Below are 21,789 nucleotides of genomic sequence, written 5' to 3' on the forward strand. Positions count from 1 at the left end.
ACTTATCTAGATGTGTGGTGAGAACTTTGAACCCACAAGGGCTTCACAGAAGTTTATAACGTACAGCGGTATAATTAAAAAATCATATTTTTTCCACAAAAATGATCTTTTCACCCCCAATTTTTACTTTTCCAAGGGTAATAGGTCCCTAAATGTTATTGTGCAATTTGTCCTGAGTACACTGATACCCCATATGTGGGTGTAAATGACTATTTGAGCGCATGGCAGAGCTCGGAAGGGAAGCAGCGCCATTTGACGTTTTTGGATGGAATTGAGATCGGACACCATGTCGCGTTTGGAAAGCCCCTGATGTACCAAAACAGTAGAAACCCCCCACAAATGACACCATTTTGGAAACTAGATCCCCCAAGGAACTTATCTAGATGTGTGGTGAGAACTTTGAACCCACAAGGGCTTCACAGAAGTTTATAACATACAGCCGTACAATTAAAAAATCATATTTTTTCCACAAAAATGATCTTTTCACCCTCAATTCTTATTTTTCCAAGGGTAACAGGACCCTAAAAGATATTGTGCAATTTGTCCTGAGTGCACTGATACCCCACATGTGGGGGTAAACCACTATTTGGGCGCATGGCAGAGCTCGGAAGGGAAGCAGCGCCATTTGACGTTTTTGGCTGGAATTGAGATCGGACACCATGTCGCGTTTGAAAAGCCCCTGATGTACCAAAACAGTAGAAACCCCCCATAAATGACACCATTTTGGAAATTACACCCCCCAAGGAACTTATCTAGATGTGTGGTGAGCACTTTGAACCCCCCAGTGCTTCACAGAAGTTTATAACGCCCGTGCTTGAAAATACAAAAATCGTATTTTTTCCACAAACATGATCTTTTAGTCACCAATTTTTTCATTTTCCCAAGGGTACAAGGAGAAATTGGACCCCAAAAGTTGTTGTCCAATTTGTCCTGAGTACGCTGATACCTCATATGTGGGAGAAAACTACTGTATGGACACACGTCGGGGCTCGGAAGGGAAGTAGTGACGTTTTGGAATGCAGACTTTGATGGAATGGTCTGCGGGTGTCATGTTGCTTTTGGAGAGCCCCTGATGTACCTAAACAGTGGAAACCCCCCACAAGTGACCCCATTTTGGTAACTAGACCCCCTAAGGAACTTATCTAGATGTGTGGTGAGCACTTTGAACCCCCCAGTGCTTCACAGAAGTTTATAACAACCGGGCGTGAAAATAAAAATATCGTATTTTTTCAACAAACATGATCAATTAGTCTCCAATTTTTTTATTTTCCCAAGGGTAACAGGAGAAATTGGACCCCAAAAGAGGTTGTCCAATTTGTCCTGAGTACGCTGATACCTCATATGTGGGGGAAAACTACTGTATGGGCACATGTCGGGGCTCGGAAGGGAAGTAGTGACGTTTTGGAATGCAGACTTTGATGGATTGGTCTGCGGGTGTCATGTGCGTTTGGATAGCCCCTGATGTACCTAAACTATTGAAACTCCCCACAAGTGACCCCATTTTGGAAACTAGACCCCCCACGGAACTTATCTAGATGTGTAGTGAGCACTTTGAACCCCCAAGTGCTTCACAGAAGTTTATAACGCCTGGGCGTGAAAATAAAAAAATCATTTTTTTCCACAAAAATGATATTTTTGCCCCCAATTTTTTATTTTCCTAAGGGTAAGAGGAGAAATTGGACCCCAAAAGTTGTTTTGCAATTTGTCCTGAGTATGCTGATACCCTATATGTGGGGGTAAAACACTGTTTGGGTGCATGGCAGAGCTTGGAAGGGAAGGAGCACCATTTGACTTTTTCAACGCAGAATTGGCTGGAATTGAGATCAGACACCATGTTGCATTTGGAGAGCACCTGATGTGCCCAAACAGTGGAAACCCCCCAATTATAACTCCAACCCTAACCCCAACACACCCCTAACCCTAATCTGAGCCCTAACCCTAACCCTAGCCCTAACCCTAACCCTAGCCCTATCCCTAATCCTAACCCTAATGGGAAAATGGAAATAAATACTTTTTTTTAATTTTGTTATTTTTCCCTAACTAAGGGGGTGATAACGGGGGGTTTGATTTACTATTTATGGCGGTTTTTATGTTTGGCGGCTGTCGCACGCTAAAAGACGCTTTTTATTGTAAAAATAGTTTTTGCATCACCACATATAGAGAGTTATAATTTTTCCGTATTTTGATCCACTGAGTCATGTGAGGTCTTATTCTTTGCGGGACGAGTTGACGTTTTTATCGGTACCATTTTTGGGCACGTGACATTTTTTGATCGCTTTTTATTCCAATTTTTGGGACGCAGAATGAACAAAAGCCAGCGTTTCATGAATTTCTTTTGGGGGGGTGCGTTTACACCGTTCCGCGTGCGGTAAAATAGATAAAGTGGTTTTATTCTTCGCGTCGGTAAGGTTACAGCAATACCTCATTTAGGTCTTTTTTTATGTTTTGGCGCTTTTATGCAATGAAAACAATTTTATATAAAAAATAATTATTTTTGCATCGCTTTATTCTGCGAGCTATAACTTTTTTATTTTTTTGCGGATGATGCTGTATTGTGGCTCCTTTTTTGCGGGACAAGATGACGTTTTCAGCGGTACCATGGATATTTATATGCGTCTTTTTGATCGCGTGTTATTGTACTTTTTGTTCGGTGGTATGATAATAAATCATTATTTTTTGCTTCGTTTTTTATTTTTATTTTTTAAGGGATTCGCTAAAGGGATTAACTAATGGGACAGTTTTATAGGGCAGGTCGCTACGGACGCGGCGATACCAAATATGTGTACTTTTATTGTTTTTTTTTTTTTATTTTCAAAAAATGAATTTATTGGGGAATATTTTTTTTTTTTTTTACTAATTTATTTAGCAATTTTTTTAAAATTATTTTTACACTTTTTTTTTTTTTTTTTTATTACTCTATTACATAGTCCCAGGTGGGACATCACTGTCCTGTGACAGATCGCTGATCTGTCACATCACAGATCACTGTGACAGATCAGCAATCTGTCACAGGCAGTTCTGCAGACTTCCTCATGCCTGCGCTTTGCAGGCAGTGAGGAAGTCAGCTCCCTACAGGCCCCCGAAGGCCCCCGTCGCCATCTTGGATCCCGGGGCCTGTAGGGAAAGAGCCCCCGGCTCAGGGAAGCACGGAGGGAGCCCCCTCCCTGCCGATGCTTCCCTTTAACTCCCGGTACACCGCGATCGTGTTTGGTTGCGGTGTACAATGGGTTAACGTGTCGGGGGCGGTCCGTGACCGCCCCTGACACATTGTGCCGGGTGTCAGCTGTGATAATCAGCTGACACCCGGCCGCGATCAGCGGCGCTCACCACGTGGGCGCCGCTGATCGCATTAGACGTACTATCCCGTCCTTGGGAATTAAGTCCCAGGGCACATGGACGGGATAGTACGTCTAATGGCAGAAAGGGGTTAAATTTGGTCTTCTGCACATTTTCAAAAGTTGTAAATCCAAGGCACACAGAACCCGATGGCATCGGGTCTCGTCATCCTGTTCGTGACGCCAAAATTGGGTCGCCCTCGCACGCACACCTGTTAGCAGCATAACATTCCACCAGAACTCTGGAGGTTTATTGCACATACATAGGTTTATAATTACTTACAGAAAGGAGTGGTTAGTTAATTAACATAAGGCTTGAGCTTCAATACTATTGGCTATTTGAGTACATCAACATATATGGCAGTGTCCGCCAAGAGGCTGATTTAGCAATATATGATTTACTGTATCTGGGTCGTCCTCGCACGCCCAGGGCAGCGGGGTACTCGGTACCGGGCCGGTGTCAAGGTGGGAATGTGTCACAGCAGCGGTGACCCGGTCCAAGGCCCTGGGCGCCCAATATCAATGGCGGTGATGTTAATGGTGTTAAAGTTTATTAGAATAGTTCGTGACGCCACCCGTGGTGTTTGGCAAGTAAGATGTTGCGCCAACGCTGCATGCACATCCGCTGGGACTGATGGTGTGGTGCAGCAAAGATGGTATAGCTCCCCACAGGTGGAGCTGTAGTCCCAGGGCAGTGTAGGTGCAATGGATGAGGAGAGGCGCAGAATGGTATTGAGGCTGGTACCCAGGTGTAGTGGTGCGGGAATAACTGGAGGACACCCGAGTATGCGGTTCCAAAGCTTTACTCACTGTTTGCAGTTCACTCCACTGCCTGCCTCCATACTGTGTTCTCCAGTTCAGGGCTCCAGCCAACCTCCAGGCAGGATAGGATTCTCCCTTCCACACTCCGCCAACATGTACCTTACTGAACGACTCCTCCAATGCGCCTTTAGGTGCGAAGCACTCCAGTACTTAGTTACCCTGGAATGCCTCTCTCTAGGTGTTCCTAGTCTGTAGCCTGCTTTGGGGACTCCTCACTGCGTCCCGGCTCTCTATTCAGTTGCTGTTGTGTCCCAAGTCTATGATGGGCGTTAGCGGCTCACTACTCCTCCGGTGTCTGTTGCCGGACATAAAGATCCAATCAACCTCGGGGAACGGGCCCCGGCCTTTGCGCTCTCTGGACTGGAAGGGTTCTCTATCTTTCTTCAACCAGCTTCCCACCGTCCTTCTATTCTCCTTCGTTCCAATCTGTTCTATCTCTCTTATGGAATCTGTAGTCTCCAGTCTTTGTCTCTTTCGTTCCACTAAGACCAGTCCTCAGCCTCTCCTGACTGACTGCCTTCCTCTGCCTTGAGCTCCTCTCAGGCTGACCTGCTGTCAGCCTGCTCTCTCTCTCCCCTTCTCTGGGACTTACCCCAGACTGACCTGAAATCCTACACCTTCCCTCTCTTTTATATCTAACTCCACCCGCCTCCCCAGCACCTCTCGTGTTACGAAGCCAGGGACCACAAAAGGCACCCTATGACCTTTCCAGCATAAAGCATGGATGGGTCCCTGCTGAACTATCCTGTGTGTGGGGTGCAGGTGTTGGAATGCGGAAAGGAGTTCCCAGCCTACCTGGATGGTGGGGCACTACACCTTAGGAGAAGGTGCAGTACCTCTGTGGCGACTGAAGCCTCAGGGGCGCCACATATCCATTGTCCTGCAACTCAGCAAAAACCAGACATCGGACTGGTACATCTGTTCCAACTTCCTTTTTTCGATGTCTAGAACATACATCACAAGACAATCCTGGGTTGAGCTAGATGGCTCACGAGGTCACTGGGCCATTCTGAGCAATTGATTATAGAGTTCATGTTAGCTGTGATTATATATATGTATATATCAGTATATAGCAAGTGAGATCTATATGAAATACATATATATTTCCATCACAATCCCCCCTTAGATATCACTTGCCCTAATCCTGCTCCTGTCCCAAAGTGCTGTAACTCTTTTATGCTGCCAGTGGGCTGACGCATGACTAGTGCATACACCCCCCTCCATACAGACTTTTGCAAATGGGCGGTCGGGAGATCTGTCCCTAACGTGGTTCATTGCATTGTAATCAAAGTCTCTAAGTTAGCAGTCTATGTAGTCTGTGGTGTGTATTCTCTATCAGGTAGGTAATTTATTCAGTCAGGGAGGGCATCCACAGCATCATTCCGGCTCAGGTGTATCTTCTGGTATGAGAGCTTCCTTGCAATGCGATGTGTGGATCCAAGTGGGGGTCTTCCCTCCAGGTTGGTGTGGTCAGCAGCACTTGGAGAAGGGCCATCAAATCTGGAATCGAATGCTCTCCTTACGAACTTTGTTCACCAACACTCAGTCTCCTGGCTTCAGGGCGTGCATACCAGGTACCGAATCTGGATCTGGCAATGAAGAAAAAAACTTGAGAATGGACATTAGCAAGATTCTTGGTAAATTCAATTACACAAGCAGGCAAAGTATCATATTGCATAATCAACTGCTGAGGGAAGAATACCCCTAACCTGGGTTTAGACCCAAATAAAATTTTATATTGGTGACAGCTTTTTCTGGGCCTATGGGAGTGTCTAATGCCATGGTTTGTTTGGCTCTTGGGCAATTTTTTAACATGCTGCTCTTAAGTGTCCCACTTAGTCTATGTTGCCGCTACTTTGGAGATGGTGGGAAGTGTGTAGGCCTAAGTCTGACCCTACTGCTGACCAGATCTCTTGTGTCAGGTTTACTGTGAATGCGAGTCCCTGTTCACTTGTTATCACTTCTGGAACCCCATATCTGCACACTATTTCTGAGAGTAGCTTCTTTGCAGTAGTCTTCGCTGACTGGATTCTTACTGGGAAAGCTTCGGGCCAGATGATGTGGGGGAACTTTTTCCCACTCGTCCAGTGTTGCATTTGTCGAAGGTCAAACAGCTGCAGGGAAATTTGGCTGTTAAGGTGGGAGTTCAATCAGATCATTCACCTGTGTCTTCAATCTGTGCGGGGCCCATGTGCCCATTGAACCACCATAGGGTACATACTTTGAGGGAGACAGGTTTTGCTTTGAGGTAGCCAGGGTTTGCTTTGAGGTAGACAAGGTTTTAGAGTCCAGTGCTTTTTTTTTATCTTCCTTCATATGTTGTCCCTTCAGCATCCAGCTTTCCTTCTCCTCCTTTGGAGTCTGGTCCTGCAACTTCTTGAACAGGTCCCAGGACGTCATTTTTGTCAGGTTTTCTTGTCTTCAGTGGTCATGTAGTAGCCGTCCGGCTCTACGACCTCTCTCACTTTTCCATATTGTCTTCTTCTGGCTGCTTCTTTGGCTGGATCGTCTGCCATGTTGTTGCCCCGTGCCTCTACTGTGTTCAGTTTTCCGTGTGCCTTGACTTTTAGAAGTTGGAGCGCGTCCAGCAGGTCCCTGATGGCTCCATGATGCTTCACGGTCGTCCTGCTTGCTGTGATAAAGCCTCTTGCAGCCCAGATGGGTCCAAAGTCATATGCTATGCCATGCGAGTACCTGGAATCGGTTTAGATGTTTGCATTTTTGTCCTTCGCAATCTGGCAGGCCTTCATCAGCCCTATCAGTTCCGCTTCTTGGGCTGACAAGCTACGCGACAAACTTCTGGACCATAGGATTTCTTGATTGCTGGTCACTGAACATCCCATGTGGAACCTTCCTTCATCATCTGCAAAACCGGAGCCATCTACAGTATCCTGCAGATTTTGTTCTGAAGAGTCCGTATCCGCATCCCCCCTTGGGAGTGGGAGTAGATTCAGGCAACAGCTGAGAGCACTGGAGGGCGGCGAAGAGATGCTTTGGTGGAGAGAGGATCTCTAGTGGTTGTCCAAGAATGATGTCAGCTACCTTGTCCAGGAGGGCGTGCGCTGCAAATACTGTTTTCATGCAGGAGGGGGCCCCCCTTGCAACTGGATCCAGGCAGGCTGAGAAGTAGCCTAGAGACCTCTGTTTTTGCTCCGTGGGTCTGTTTTAGGATGCCAGTAGCATGACCTTCTTTTTCCATTTAGTAAAGACGGAATGGCTTCTCGTAGCCAGGGAGGCCTAGAGCTGGCGCAGAGATCATGGAGTCTTTCAGTTTCCTGTACGAGATGAAGGCTGCAAACAACAGGAGGAACGGGGTTGCATTGATGCAATAGTACAGAGGCTGCATTAAGACTGGAGCACCAGGGATCCAGGTTCTGCAATACGAAACTAGACCAAGAAAGGCCTGCAGCATCTTTGGAGTTGTTGAGGGAGCCATCTTCTCCTAAGTGGTCTTCAGGTCATCTGTCAAGCATTTTGTCTGGCGGGCACTACTGTGTCTCAGGAACGTTACTTGCTTTTGACACCACTGAACTGTTTTTCCAGAACTTGCATTGCTGCTCCTCCAGGTAGAGTAGAAGAGGCAAGGAAAGGGCTGTGCAGGTAGAGATGTCGATGACTTCTGCATGTTCTGCAATCCAGTTGACGAGGATGGAGGACAATGCTTTGGTGAGCTGTGAAAGGCTGTTCTGGGCCCCCTTGGGCATCACTGTCCATGTGTTCTGCACCCCCCTGGTGCGTGAAGGTAAACAGGAACTGGTCATCCAGGTGAAGGGGGAACATTGAAGGACGCGTTGGACAGATCCATCACCGTGAGCACTGTTGCTGTGGCTGGCACGCTGGACAGCAGAGTGTGCAGATTTGGCACAATTGGGGTTTCAAACACGGTTGCTTTGTTCACAGCCCTCAGGTCATGCACCATTCAGAACCTGGCTGGTTCTCCTTTCACAGTCTTCCTCTTGATCGAGGAAAGTGGGCACTGCACGATGGTTCCTATGGACGAAGCAGCCCAGTCTGGCCTTTCTCTTCACAATGCCGTGAGAGACTCCCATCTTCTGGCCCAGAGCCGGTAGGAAAACAAGCCGTTTACTGGGATATTCTTCACCAGCGATGATTACCAGCTGAGGTTTCTTGCTCTCCACCAAGGCGGTCACGGTGATAACATCTGCTCTGATCACAGGGGGTCTCTTTGCTGGGACGTCTTCTTTACCAGCCAGCAGCCGTTTCTTTCTCCCAGCTTGGTCTCAGGTCAGCATTTGTGTACCAGTTTGAAAAGCTGAGTGGCTGTCTTCTGGTCCAGGGCCTGGATAACCATCAGGGAGCACCTTCAGAATCTTGTCCAAGATGATCATCTGGCGCTGGAGCCGGAAGCAGCGCAGCCATTTCCCAAAGCCGGTAAGGTCCCTTTGGGTTGAAATTTCCTGGCCCATGCCAAAGTTCTTAAACCGGTTCTTGAACAGTGGTTCCAATTAGACCTCCAGTTGGTCCGAGACAGTTTGACTCTGGGTGATGGACAGGGGATGCTGGGAATTATGTGGGTACGGGGTTCCAGACTTGAGTGACACCCGCACTGGCGCAACTTGAAGTCTTACTTGGAACATAGGCTTTCAGGTACTATGTCCGGCACCTCCTTGGGTAGGTTTGCACTGGTTGTTCGAGGCTCTCGTAAGGCCACCAGCATGATTGATTCTTCTTGGGTCAGGGGTGGAGAAAATGTCATGGTCAAATCTTCCTGGAACACTTTGGTCACCTTCAGCTTCTCTGCTGTAGGTCTGCTCTCAGTAGGTTGAGTGGGCAGGTCTCCACCATAAACTTGAACAGGATGCAGTGTCCTGGCTGTATTCACATTCACACGCTCAGGGGCTTGTAAGCTGGGAATGTCTGACTTGACCATCAATCCACACAAGACACAGAGTGTTCTGATAAGCAGGTGGGGTCGGGGAGTTCCACATGTCTCATCACACTACCGACTGCACCAGTGTCCACAAAGAAAGACCTGACTACCCCTGCCCACCTTCAGGGTGATTTGAGGTATTGGGTCTGCTGATGGGGTTTCACATGTCAGGGGCATGATGTCTTGCGGACCTGGCTTGCCTCTGTCCTATGGACAGGATTCTTCACTGCTTCCTGGGCAGCATGGTGGCTCAGTGGATAGCACTGCGGCCTTGCAGCGCTGGAGTCCTGGGTTCAAATTCCACCAAGGACATCTGCAAGGAGTATGTATGTTCTCCCCGTGTTTGCGTGGGTTACCTCCGGGTACTCCGGTTTCCTCCCACATTCCAAAGACATACTGATAGGGAATTTAGATTGTGAGCCCCATCGGGGACAGTGTTGATAATGTGTGCAAACTGTAAAGCACTATGGAATATGTTAGCTCTATATAAAAATAAAGATTATTATTATTATCCTGTGTTTCTTTCTTGGCCTATTCCTCTGCGTGATGTCCTTGGTTGCCTGGGTGCTCTGCTCTGCACTGGTTCTGGAAATTGGCAATGCTGCCACAGTTGTAACACATGCTGTGTCTCCTGTCTCTGCAGGGTGGTTGCTCTTCCACATTGGTGGCCACCATAAGAGGGGCTGTCTTCCACACTCCTGGGTGGGACTCAATTCTTCTGGCTACTGTGAGCAGGGTATCTACTGCTATTGACCTGTACTCAGGCCTGGCCACTATCAGCAGTTTTTTTATTAGTTCTCTTAAGGTACTGTCACACTTAGCGATTTACCAGCGATCCCGACCAGCGATATGACGCGGTCAGGATCGCTGGTACATCGCTAAGAGGTCGCTAGTGAGCTGCCACACAGGCAGGTCTCACTAGCGACATCGCTGGGGTCGGGGGTCGCTTCTTACCTGTCACACTAGGCGATCCTGCGTCCTCCCGCCCGGCTCCACGCTTGTCGCTCGTCTCTCCACAGGAAGCGCCGCAGGAAGCTGACGATGAGAAACATTCCAGGACCTTCTTGCGCGATCAGCCATAACCAGCGGGGGAGCGGGTTGTAGGTAAGTATCAGACACGGCGATATCGCTAGCAATATCGCTATAACGTCACAAGTTATAGCGATATTGCTAGTGATATCTCTTAGTGTGACATGCCCTTTAGTCCATGCACAAAGGCCTGTGCCAACATTTGTCTGTGTATCTGATCATGAATAGTGAAGCCTAAATCTTGGAATACTTGCATCACTCTGCCACGAAACTACAGACTCTGTCTTGGCTTGGCTCATGTCATGTAGGCTGAGGGCTTGCCCTGCCTGTCTGGCTTTTGCCCACTCTCTGAGTTGCTCAATTAGCTTTGACCCTGACTCCCTGGAGTGCACATCTAATTCTGCTGGAAGCTTGAAGTGTTCCTTCATGATTGGCCAGAATGCTTCACCTGCTTTTATTTCCATTATGGCCCAGAGATCAATCCAGGTTGCATCATATGTTTGCTGGCTCTGCTGCATTCTTCGGTAGAAGGGCATGGGGTCCATATCTAGAGCTGGCAGATTATTCAGAATACTGAACACCTGACTAGGGGTGAAGGGCACATAGTGTAAGAGTTCTGGCTCTATCTTCCCCTGCCTACTTGGTGCCTGTGGGTTTCTTTCCCTAGTACAGGGCAGCATGTATGATGTTCCCTCTTCATTTTCATCAGAGGAGAAACTGTGATATTGTGTGTTTGCCTTTTTGTGTGTGGATGTCCCCCCCCCTGAGACTGCGTTGATGATTATGTAAATGTTGACAGCTCTGTCTGGTACTTAGGTTCCTCATTTTCAGATGCAGCAGCTGCAGACACTGATGACCTACACCTCCATGACCTACACCTCCCCCCCTGCACTCTGAGCTGTGGGTTCTGCTGGCTGTTGTATCGAGGGGCCACCTGTAGTCTTTTGAGCAATATAAGAAGATCTAGAGAAAGAGTAGTCATCAGAAAACTCAAGACAAAGGAAGATTTGTGTAGAAACTGTGCTGAAAGTGACCTATATAAATTAAGCATCAAGAAGTTAGCAAGAAAATATCTTCATTCAGAATCTATCATACAAAAAAGACATTCAGTCCCCTCTTAAACTTTCTCACCTACTTGCCCTACCTTTTCACATCCCTGCCTATTAGGGCCTTATAGGGATAGCAGGGAGAGCCGCCGTGGACCGGGGGTACCACTGCGCAGGTTATAGAGTGCCAACCTCCGCTGCTAGGTAGGGGCAAGTAAGTCAGTATAGGGACAGGCAACTCCCTATGGTTATCAATCTGTTGGTGGTGGTGTGATGCAATAGTAATAATATTTAAGTGTGATATTTATAAAAACCTGATCAATAAAGTTTATAGATTTTATGATATTTGTAAGGGTTCTGCTGTGAATTCCAAATTGGCTGGAATCGAGACCGGATACCAGAGCCTCTGATGCGCCTAAACAGTGTAAACCCCCCACAAGTGACCCGTTTTGATAACCACCCCCCTCAATGATTTTATCCAGTTGTATAGTGAGCATTTTGAACCCACAGGTACGACACAGAATTTGATAACCGTTTGTCATATTGAATATGTTGTCATTAGTGTTGACCACAAGTGCTCGCTACTACAGTTTGCATTGGGTGTTCGGGTATGCACCGAATATAGTGGTGCATGAGTACCTGCACCCCCCCCTTGTTTCGTGGCTGTTAGACACTCCAAAAAATATATACAGGGATCTGCGATGCTTCGTACATTTCAGAGCAACCAATGCAAACTCGAGTAGCGAGCATTTGCGCTCCACACTAGCCGTCATATTGTTGTCTATTTTTTTTTTTTACTATTGTAAAAAACAATTCTATCTCCAACTCTAACACAACCACAACACTAACCTCAACCTTAATTGCAAAGAATGGAAAAAAATACAATTTTTTTATTTAATTTGTCGGTTGCGAGTGGGATAACTGAATTACATATTCCACTCTGTTTCCCTCCACAACGAATCTGAAAGAAAAAGGAGAAAAGATAACTAAAAAAAAAAGCATGTAACATGTAGGGAAAAACTTCAAGATTTGAAATGTGACCCCATTGTGCTGGTGTACGTGTAATGTTAGCTGCAATTGGTTCAGTTCCCCAAAATATCATAAAAACAATGATTGGGGGTGGGGGGTGCTATAAAGTATTTTCACAATGGAAAACGCATGATGTCAGATCACTTCTATTAACTGCTTGACGTCTTGAAAGACTGAGCTTACGAACAGCGAGTCATTTTGTCATAGTAGAAATGCGTAGGTTCATTCTGTTGAGCGTTTAGCGCTTTTTCTGGCGGATTCCAGAGCGAAATCTGTGTTGGGTCGAATATTCTTGAGATTTGCACTGATCTTTGTTAGTAACATCTTTCTATTGCGGTGATTTCTGTCATGATACCAGTGCTGGGTGACCGGCACTTCTGGGGTTAATGTTCTGATCGCAGTGCAGACTCTCACCTGCACACCTAGAACCTATTAGGGTGGCCTCTCATTGGTTCTGGGGAGGCTTCTTATAGCCTCAGGAAGCTCCCATCCCCCGTCAGTTATACTTTCGCCCTTGGCATTGTGTGGTGACCCCTGAGTGTGTTAGTGCTGTGTTCTGGTTGCTTGATTCTCTGTGTATGACTCGGTCTGTTCTCTGGATATCACTTTGGATTCTGCTTGGTACCTTCTATGCCCGTTTGGTTTTTGATCTCTGCTTGGCCCTGACTGTCCATTCTGTCTCATCCCTGGTACTGTATTGATATCTTGTGTATGACCTTTGGCTTTGTCTGACCTCCCGTCTGTTTATCCCTCCTGTACCTCGCTTGCCTGTATTGTGCCTGACCTTTGCTTTGCCCGACTCTCAGTTTTCTTCCTCCTCTGAAAACAGGATGCTAAGCCCCGCCCCCTTGCAGTCACATGACCGTTCACATGACCGTTCACAGGTCCTGTGCCGGCTTTCTAAACTTCTACATTCAGGTCCCGTGCATCTTTATTGTCCGGCTGTTCTTGTCCCCAGTGGTCCCTACGGTGCGGGTGAGTCCCTGCTTAGCGGAGGCTATACGCGGGCGCTGTCAGGACCCTGACATTATAACTGACCATTAAGTTTTTTGGGGGTTTTTTATGCAGAGAGTTATGGATCCCATACAGTCTCTGGCTGACCTGATGAAAAGTCTGAGTCAGATGTTTCAGGGTTTATCTCTGGAGCAGCAAGCTCTGGCTCGTTCTCAGCAGCAGGTTTCTGAGACAGTGCGGGGAGCTCTAGCTGCTGGGTCTCTGGGGGCTGGGTCGAGTGATGTTGTTTTGGTGTCCCCAGAACCACCTGTTAAACTGCCTGACTTTTTTTCTGGAAACCAAAAGGAGTTCAGGGTCTTCATGGAGGGGTGCAAACTTTTTTTTAGTTTGAGACCACGTTCCTCTGGGGATGAAAGTCAGAAGGTCGGGGTTGTTATGTCTCTATTAAGAGGGTCCCCACAAGCTTGGGCTTTCTCCCTTTCTCCCACTGCCCCTGAGAGAGTGTCCGTGAATGCATTTTTTGAGGCCCTCGGGCACATTTATGATCAGCCTGACCATGTGCGATTGGCAGAGGACATGGTGATGAGTGTCTGTCAGGGGAAACAATCAGCTGAGTGGTTTTGTACTGAGTTCCGCCGCTGGGCCGCAGAGGTCTCTTGGAACGACGCTGCACTCCAAGGATTCTTTTGCAGAGGCTTGTCCGAGCGGCTGCAGGATGCCTTGGCGTTACATACCCCACCTAACTCTCTCGAGGACGCCATGGATGGACCGCAGGCTGCGGGCCAGAGGGGTGATGCAGGTGGAAACTCCATTGTTCCCCAGTGGAAAAGAGACTGCCCCTGAGCTCATGGATGTAGGCGCCCTCTAACTGAAGGATACGGAGAGGAAACGCCGGAAGGAAAAGCAGTTATGCTTTAACTGCAGTAAAACGGGACATTGGAAAAGGGAGTGTCCTGATTGCCCGTCTTCAAACCCAGTCGGCGGGAAACGACTAGGTCTGGGTAGTGAACGGGGAGAATGCTCAGACCCTCAGGTACCCTTTTCCTCATTTTCTAAAGTGTTACTGCCTGTGGAACTGTTTGTGGACGGTAGTTCTTTTTCCTCTACAGCCTTCGTGGACTGCGGGTCATCGATTAATCTCATTGACTCCCAATTGGTCACACACTGCAAGATAGGGACAGTTAGGCTCAAGGTTCCGATCAAGGTGATGGCCATTGACTCCTCTCCCCTCACTAAGGAGGGAATTCTTTTAATGTCTGACTTGCTTTCGCTCAGAGTGGGCGCTACTCATGTGGAATACCTAAGTTGTTTTGTGCTGGACAATCTACCTGCAGGGTTGGTGTTGGGCATGCCCTGGTTACAACGCCATAACCCAGTTATTAACTGGAAAACGGGGGAGAATGTTCAATGGGGGTTTAATGATTTTGAGTTATGTGATAAATCCGCACTGCTGGTTGAACCTGTTAAATCTGTGTCTGTATCATCTGTCGAGTTGGAAGGTATTCCGGAATGCCAGAAGGACTTCGAAGATGTATTCTCCGAAAGCGAGGCCGAGACGTTACCGCCACATAGACCCTTTGACTGCGCTATTGAGCTAGTCCCGGGGGCTAAATTACCTAAAGCCCGTCTGTTTAATTTTTTCCGGTCCTGAGCGCTTGGCTATGAAGGAGTACGATGCTGAAAGTCTGCGCAAAGGACACATATGTCCTTCAGTCTCACCTGTGGCGGCAGGTTTCTTTTTTGTAAAGAAAAAAGATGGCGGTTACGTCCCTGTCTCGACTTCCGGGAGCTTAATCAGATTACTGTACGGAATACGTACCCCCTTCCGTTAATTCCGGATTTATGTAACCAGCTATCAGGGGCAAAGTGGTTTTCTAAACTGGATCTTTGGGGGGCATATAATTTGATAAGGGTCCGAGAGGGGGATGAATGGAAAACCGCGTTCCTCACGACCGAGGGACTATTTGAAAATGTAGTCATGCCGTTTGGTCTTACCAACGCCCCCGCCATATTTCAGAATTTCATCAACGTGGTATTCTCGGATCTCATTGGTCGTTTTCTCGTTATCTATTTAGATTATATTTTGATATACTCCACCGACAAGCATTCTCATTTGGAACATGTACGAACAGTTCTCCAAAGACTGAGAGAAAATAATCTGTATGCCAAATTGGAGAAATGTGTATTCTGTGTGCAAGAATTGTCTTTTTTGGGGTTAATTGTATCCGGGGAGGGTTTTTGCATGGACCCCAAGAAGGTGCAGGCCATTGCGGATTGGGTGCAACCCCGAGATCTTAAGGGTCTTCAGCGCTTCTTGGGGTTCGCCAATTATTACCGCAAATTTATCCGGGGGTTTTCGCAAGTGGTGAAACCTCTCACGGATCTAACATGCAAAGGTGCGGATGTGAGAAATTGGTCCTCACTCACAAAAGAGGCCTTTGCGACGCTGAAAAAATGTTTTATGTCTGCTCCTGTCTTGATACAGCCAGATCCTTCCAAGCCATTTGTGGTGGAGGTGGATGCCTCCGAGGTGGGGGTGGGGGCGGTGTTGTCTTAAGGGCCTGCCACTCTAACCAAACTCAGGCCATGTGCCTTCTTTTCCAAGAAGTTCTCTGCTGCTGAAAGAAATTATGATGTATGCAATAGAGAGCTTCTTGCGGTTAAGTTGGCGTTTGAGGAATGGAGGCACTTTTTGGAGGGGGCAAGTCACCCGATTACTGTGATCACTGATCACAAAAATTTGTCTTACATCGAGTCTGCTAAAAGATTAACGCACAGACAGGCCCGTTGGTCACTTTTTTTTTCTCGTTTCCAGTTTACTATTACATTCCGTCCAGGGTCAAAGAATGTCAAGGCTGACGCCTTATCTCGTAGTTTTCACCCTGTGTCTGTCCCTGAGCCACTGTCCTCCATTCTGCACCCTGGGGTGGTGTTAGCAGGGATCTCGTCTGAATTGGAACGGGAAATTGAGGGGGCCCAGTCGCTGGCTCCTGCGGCCAAACCAGGGGGCAAGTTGTTTGTCCCAGAACAACTTCGCCTTAAACTCTTGCAAGAGTTCCACGAATCCAAGTTGTGTGCTCACCCTGGTATATCAGCCACACGACTGGCGGTGGCTAGAATCTTCTGGTGGCCTACTCTGGGTTCTGATATAAAGAAATTCATTTCTGGTTGTGGGGTCTGCGCTCGTTCTAAAAGCTCCCATAGTCGGCCAGCGGGGGAGCTGATGCCCTTGGAAGTTCCCGAAAGACCGTGGACCCATGTGTCCATGGATTTTATTACCAATCTTCCCTTCTCCAGGGGTAATACGGTGGTATGGGTAGTGGTGGACAGATTGTCTAAGCAGGCTCATTTTGTACCCCTGTCCGCATTATCTTCTGCTGAGATCTTATCCAGATTGTTTGTGCAGCATGTGGTCCGCTTGCATGGGGTACCCCTGAATGTGGTGTCTGATCGTGGTGTGCAGTTTGTGGCTAAGTTTTGGCGTGCTTTCTGTAAAAAGTAGGGATATCTCTGTCCTTTTCGTCTGCATACCATCCTGAGAGTAATGTTCAGACGGAAAGCACTAATCAGTCTCTGGAACAGATCCTCAGATGTCTGACTTCTGCTAGACAGAATGACTGGTGTGATATACTGCCGTTGGCTGAATTCGCCTTTAATAGTCGGGTGAGTCAATCCATTGGTATGTCCCCTTTCTTGATCAACTATGGGTTCAGTCCTCATTTTGGTGAGTTTTCTCGTCTGGATTTGGGGTGCCCCGGGGCTGAGGACTCTGTTCAGCGGTTAAAAGACACATGGGCAGAAGTCCAGCGGCATATATCTAGGTCTCAAGGCAGGTGTAAGTTTTTCGCGGACAGGAAACGAACACCTGGTCCCATGTTTCAGGTGGGAGAGAAAGTTTGGCTCTCCACGCGAAACATTAAGTTAAAGGTTCCGTCAGCCAAGTTGGGCCCCAAATTCTTTGGCCCGTACAAGATTGTGGAAAAAATCAACCCGGTAGTGTACAGGCTGTGCCTTCCACCCTCTTTCAAGATCCCTAACGTCTTCCATAGATCTCTACTGAAGCCGTTTGAAGCAGTCTGGGGAGAATCCGAGTCCGCTGCTCCTCCGGTTTCGGTTGAGGGACATGTGGAATATGAGATTGGTCACATTGTAGATTCTAGGTTGGTACAGCGGTCAGTACAGTACCTAGTTCATTGGAAGGGGTATGGGCCGGATGACAGGTCCTGGGTGCCGGCCCGTTTGATTCATGCGGATCGTCTGGTTCGGGCATTCCATGCTAGGTACCCGGGCAAGCCTGGGGGTCCAGAGGCCCCCCGTTGAGAGGGGGGTACTGTCATGACACCAGTGCTGGGTGACCGGCACTTCTGGGGTTAATGTTCTGATCACAGTTGAGACACTCACTTGCACACCTGGGACCTATTAGGTTGGCCTCGCATTGGTTCTGGGGAGGCTTCTTATAGCCTCAGGAAGCTCCCATCCCCCGTCAGTTATACTTTCGCCCTTGGCATTGTGTAGTGACCCCTGAGTGTGTTAGTGCTGTGTTCTGGTTGCTTGATTCCCTGTGTATGACTCGGTCTGTTCTCTGGACATTGCATTGGATTCTGCTTGGTACCTTCTATGTCCGTTTGGTTTTTGATCTCTGCTTGGCCCTGACTGTCCATTCTGTCTCATCCCTGGTACTGTATTGATATCTTGTGTATGACCTTTGGCTTTGTCTGACCTCCCGTCTGTTTATCCCTCCTGTACCTCGCTTGCATGTATTGTGCCTGACCTTTGCTTTGCCCGACTCTGAGTTTTCTTCCGCCTCTGAAAACAGGACGCTAAGCCCCGCCCCTTGCAGTCACATGACCGTAGGTCCTGTGCCGGCTTTCTAAACTTCTACATTCAGGTCCCGTGCATCTTTATTGTTTGGCTGTTCTTGTCCCCAGGGGTCCCTACGGTGCGGGTGAGTCCCTGCTTAGAGGAGGCTGTACGCCGGCGCTGTCAGGACCCTGACAATTTCTAGGTAAGACCATTGCAATTGGAAAGGTCTTGACTAGAAGCAGTGCGCACAGGCTCAGTAACGTCACCGCTCATCACTGAGCCTGCAGGCTGCTTCTCATTCATTCCCCATTAGTTTACAACCCGAGCGGCTGCATTACCATTGCTCCAGCTGTAATCTGATTACCCCCTAAGATGGATTTACGCCATGGGACGTGACTGATCGCCGGGCAGGAAAGGATATTATTGGTTTATTATTTTTTTATTTTTTTACAGGAGAACAATGGCTTCCATATGGGATTAGGAGTATAATAAAGATTTTAAAACTGTGTAGTGCATTCTTTCATTGAAATACTTTGTTCTTATTGTGTGTGTGTTTATTTAACATTTGAATAACTCTAGGATTAGTAATGGAGAGGTGTCTTATTGACACCTCTCCATTACTAAGCCGGGCTTAATGTCACCTTACAATAGCAAGGTGACAATAACCCCTTATTAACCCTACTTGCCACCTCTACAGGGCAAGTAGGAAGATCCCGACAAAGCACCAGAATAGGTGCATCTAATACATGCACCTTTTCTGGGCAGCTGTGGGCTGCTGTTTTTAGGCTGGGGATGCCAAGATCAATGGCCCCTTACCAGCGTGAGAATAGCAGCCCGCACCTGTGAGTTTTGCGGGTTGGATCACAAACAGAGGGGGACCCCATATCGGGTTATCATTCATTCTTTCTCTCCTGCTCGCTGTTGCCGGCAGAGCAGGAGAGAATGACAGCCGCGTTCAGCACCAGCCGCCGAGGAACAGCGCTTACTGTAGCGCTTCTTCCCCGGCGGCGGTCCGAGTGGTCCTGATGCAGCACATGTTCGGCACATGGTTGCCACACGTGTGCCACACGGATGTACCACGTATTCACACGGACACTGATAGCTCCGGTACCATTTTTTCCGGTACTGGAATTATCTGGACGTGTGAGACTGCCCTACCACCCAGTTTCAAAGAAACAAAACTGCCCTTGTTATGTGAAAGAGGCGAAAATTTAAGCAAACTTGATGCAATTAAAGCGGTAATAGTCTAGATCAGTGGTCCCCAACCTTTTTTGCACCAGGGACCGGTTTCAAGCAAGACCATTCTTCCATGGCCCGGCAGGGCGGGGATGGAGGTGTGGCAGGGGCGGGGCTTTGGTCATAAGGGGGCGGGGCTATGGACACGGTTGTAGTGTAGCAGTGCATACTTATAATTAAATAACATTTATAATGTGACTCAACTCACCATAGGTTTTGAATAAGTGCTCCATCACCCCCTTCTCCCCAACATTGCCTTCACCCCATCACTCCCTTCTCCCCATCATTGCCTTCACCCCATCACTGCTGTCTCCCCATCATTGCCTTCACCCCATCACTCCTCTCTCCCCATCATTGCCTTCACCCCATCACTCCCTTCTCCCCATCATTGCCTTCACCCCATCACTCCCTTCTCCCCATCATTGCCTTCACCCCATCACTCCCTTCTCCCCATCATTGCCTTCACCCCATCACTCCCTTCTCCCCATCATTGCCTTCACCCCATCACTGCTGTCTCCCCATCATTGCCTTCACCCCATCACTCCTCTCTCCCCATCATTGCCTTCACCCCATCACTCCCTTCTCCCCATCATTGCCTTCTCCCCATCACTCCCTTCTCCCCATCATTGCCTTCACCCCATCACTCCCTTCTCCCCATCATTGCCTTCACCCCATCACTCCTCTCTCCCCATCATTGCCTTCACCCCATCACTGACGTCTCTCCATCATGGCCTTCAACCCATCACTCCCCTCTCCCCATCACTCCCCTCTCCCCATCATTGCCTTCACCCCTTCACTCCCCTCTCCCCATCATTGCCTTCACCCCATCACTGCTGTCTCTCCATCACTCCCCTCACGGTCTTCTCCTCATGTCCCCATCTCCTCCAGGGCCAGGCTACACAAACACACACACACACACACACACACAGACAGACACACACACACATACACATTATACGTACACACACACCACCTCTCTCCTCTCACCTGCCCGCCGCCCGCGCTTCCTCGCTCTGACACAGCAGCGGCGCGCTCCTCTCTGTGTCAGTCAGAGACAGGAAGCGCGGGCGGCGGGCAGGAAGCTGGACGGGTCCTTGCAGCTCCGCTCCTGCTATTCCCTCTTGCAGGCAGCGGAGCTGCTTGGATCGCTCCCTGGCCGCCGCTAAGAATTGCTGCGCGCCGCCCCAGCCCCCGCTACACCACTGACCGCACCTGGCTCCCCTTGTGTCCGCGGACCGGCAAGGGCACTGCAGCGGCCCGGTGCTGGGCCGCGGACCGGCGGTTGGGGACCCCTGGTCTAGATGGCAGATGATCTGATTGTAATTGTGCTCCACGTGTATTAAAGCAAAAATGGGCAAAAAACTGCTCCGGGCCATCAATCATTAGTAATTCCAAAATAATTCCAAGAGTGTGAATGGCTGTTTTTCCTCAGAAAAAAAGCTTAGTCTCACACGATTGTGTTCACGAAAAAGTAGTTATGGCTCTTGAAAGGAGGAAAATCAATAGCGTAAAAAAAAAAGAGGCTGGACCCTTTAACAACCCCTTCCCGACCTTTGACGCCATGTAGGCATCATGAAAATCGGTGCTAATCCGACCCATGTCGCCTATGTGGCGTCATGAATTGATAGCCCTCCTGCGGGTGGGGTGACCGGGGTCACTGAAAGTTCCCCCGACCCACACATACAGGACCCTTTGTGCTTCACCCCAGGGGTGGTGGCTTAGCCCCCCCTGTGGCTACGATCGCTCTGATTGGCTGTTAAAAGTGAAACAGTCAATTAGAGCGATTGTAATATTTCACCAATGAAATTTGGTGAAATATTACAATCCAGCCATGGCCGATGCTGCAATAGCATCTGCAATGGCTAGAGACCGCGCTCCGACCCCCCCACGACTGACGGGGGCGATCGGCCCCAGCCACCGACTGACGGCGGCCATGTGCCGCCGCCATCATTATCTGCTCCCCTCCCCCTTCCTTCCACTCCCCCCGCTTTCCGATCCCCCCCTCACCCCCCCGGTACCTCCTATGTCCCTGTGGCAGTCCCGTGACCCTCCTGGATTCTTCATGGGTGCCGTCATCTTGCCAAATGCTGCTGGCACATTTATTCATTCATTGCAGGTACATTTTGATGACTGTGGTAAACTATCACAGTGATCAAAATAAAAAAAGTAAATAAATCCCCCCCTTTATCACCCCCATAGGTAGGGACTGTTAGGCATCAGGTTCCTATCTCTGCACAGGGGAAATCCCGAGCCTTGCCTTCTGCCGTCTCCCATTCAGTCCCAACCACAGAGGAGGCTGCTCAGCTAAGGCCTCTTTCACACTTCATTTTTTTTCATCAGTCATAATCCGCCAATTTTTGAAAAAAACGGATACGTCAAAAAAGGGGCGGATCCGTTTTTCCCCCCATAGACTTACATTATTGGTGGATCTTGACTGATGGTCGTCCATAACCCCCGTTTTTTGACGGATCCGACATAATTTTTGTGGCTCCCGGGCGGATGAGAAGGACACTGCAATGTTTTTTCTTCTTGACGGTCCGCTATTTTCATGTGCGCATGCCCGGAAGCTTTGCTCCGGGATCATTTTTAACCCAGTAGTGCCTTTCAGGGATCGAAAAATTCTCTCTCTCTCTCCTCTCTCTCT

Source organism: Dendrobates tinctorius, unplaced genomic scaffold, assembly GCF_039654945.1.
Source record: "Dendrobates tinctorius isolate UK_male_01 unplaced genomic scaffold, ASM3965494v1 ptg000129l, whole genome shotgun sequence".
In the NCBI taxonomy this organism is placed as follows: Eukaryota; Metazoa; Chordata; class Amphibia; order Anura; family Dendrobatidae; genus Dendrobates; species Dendrobates tinctorius.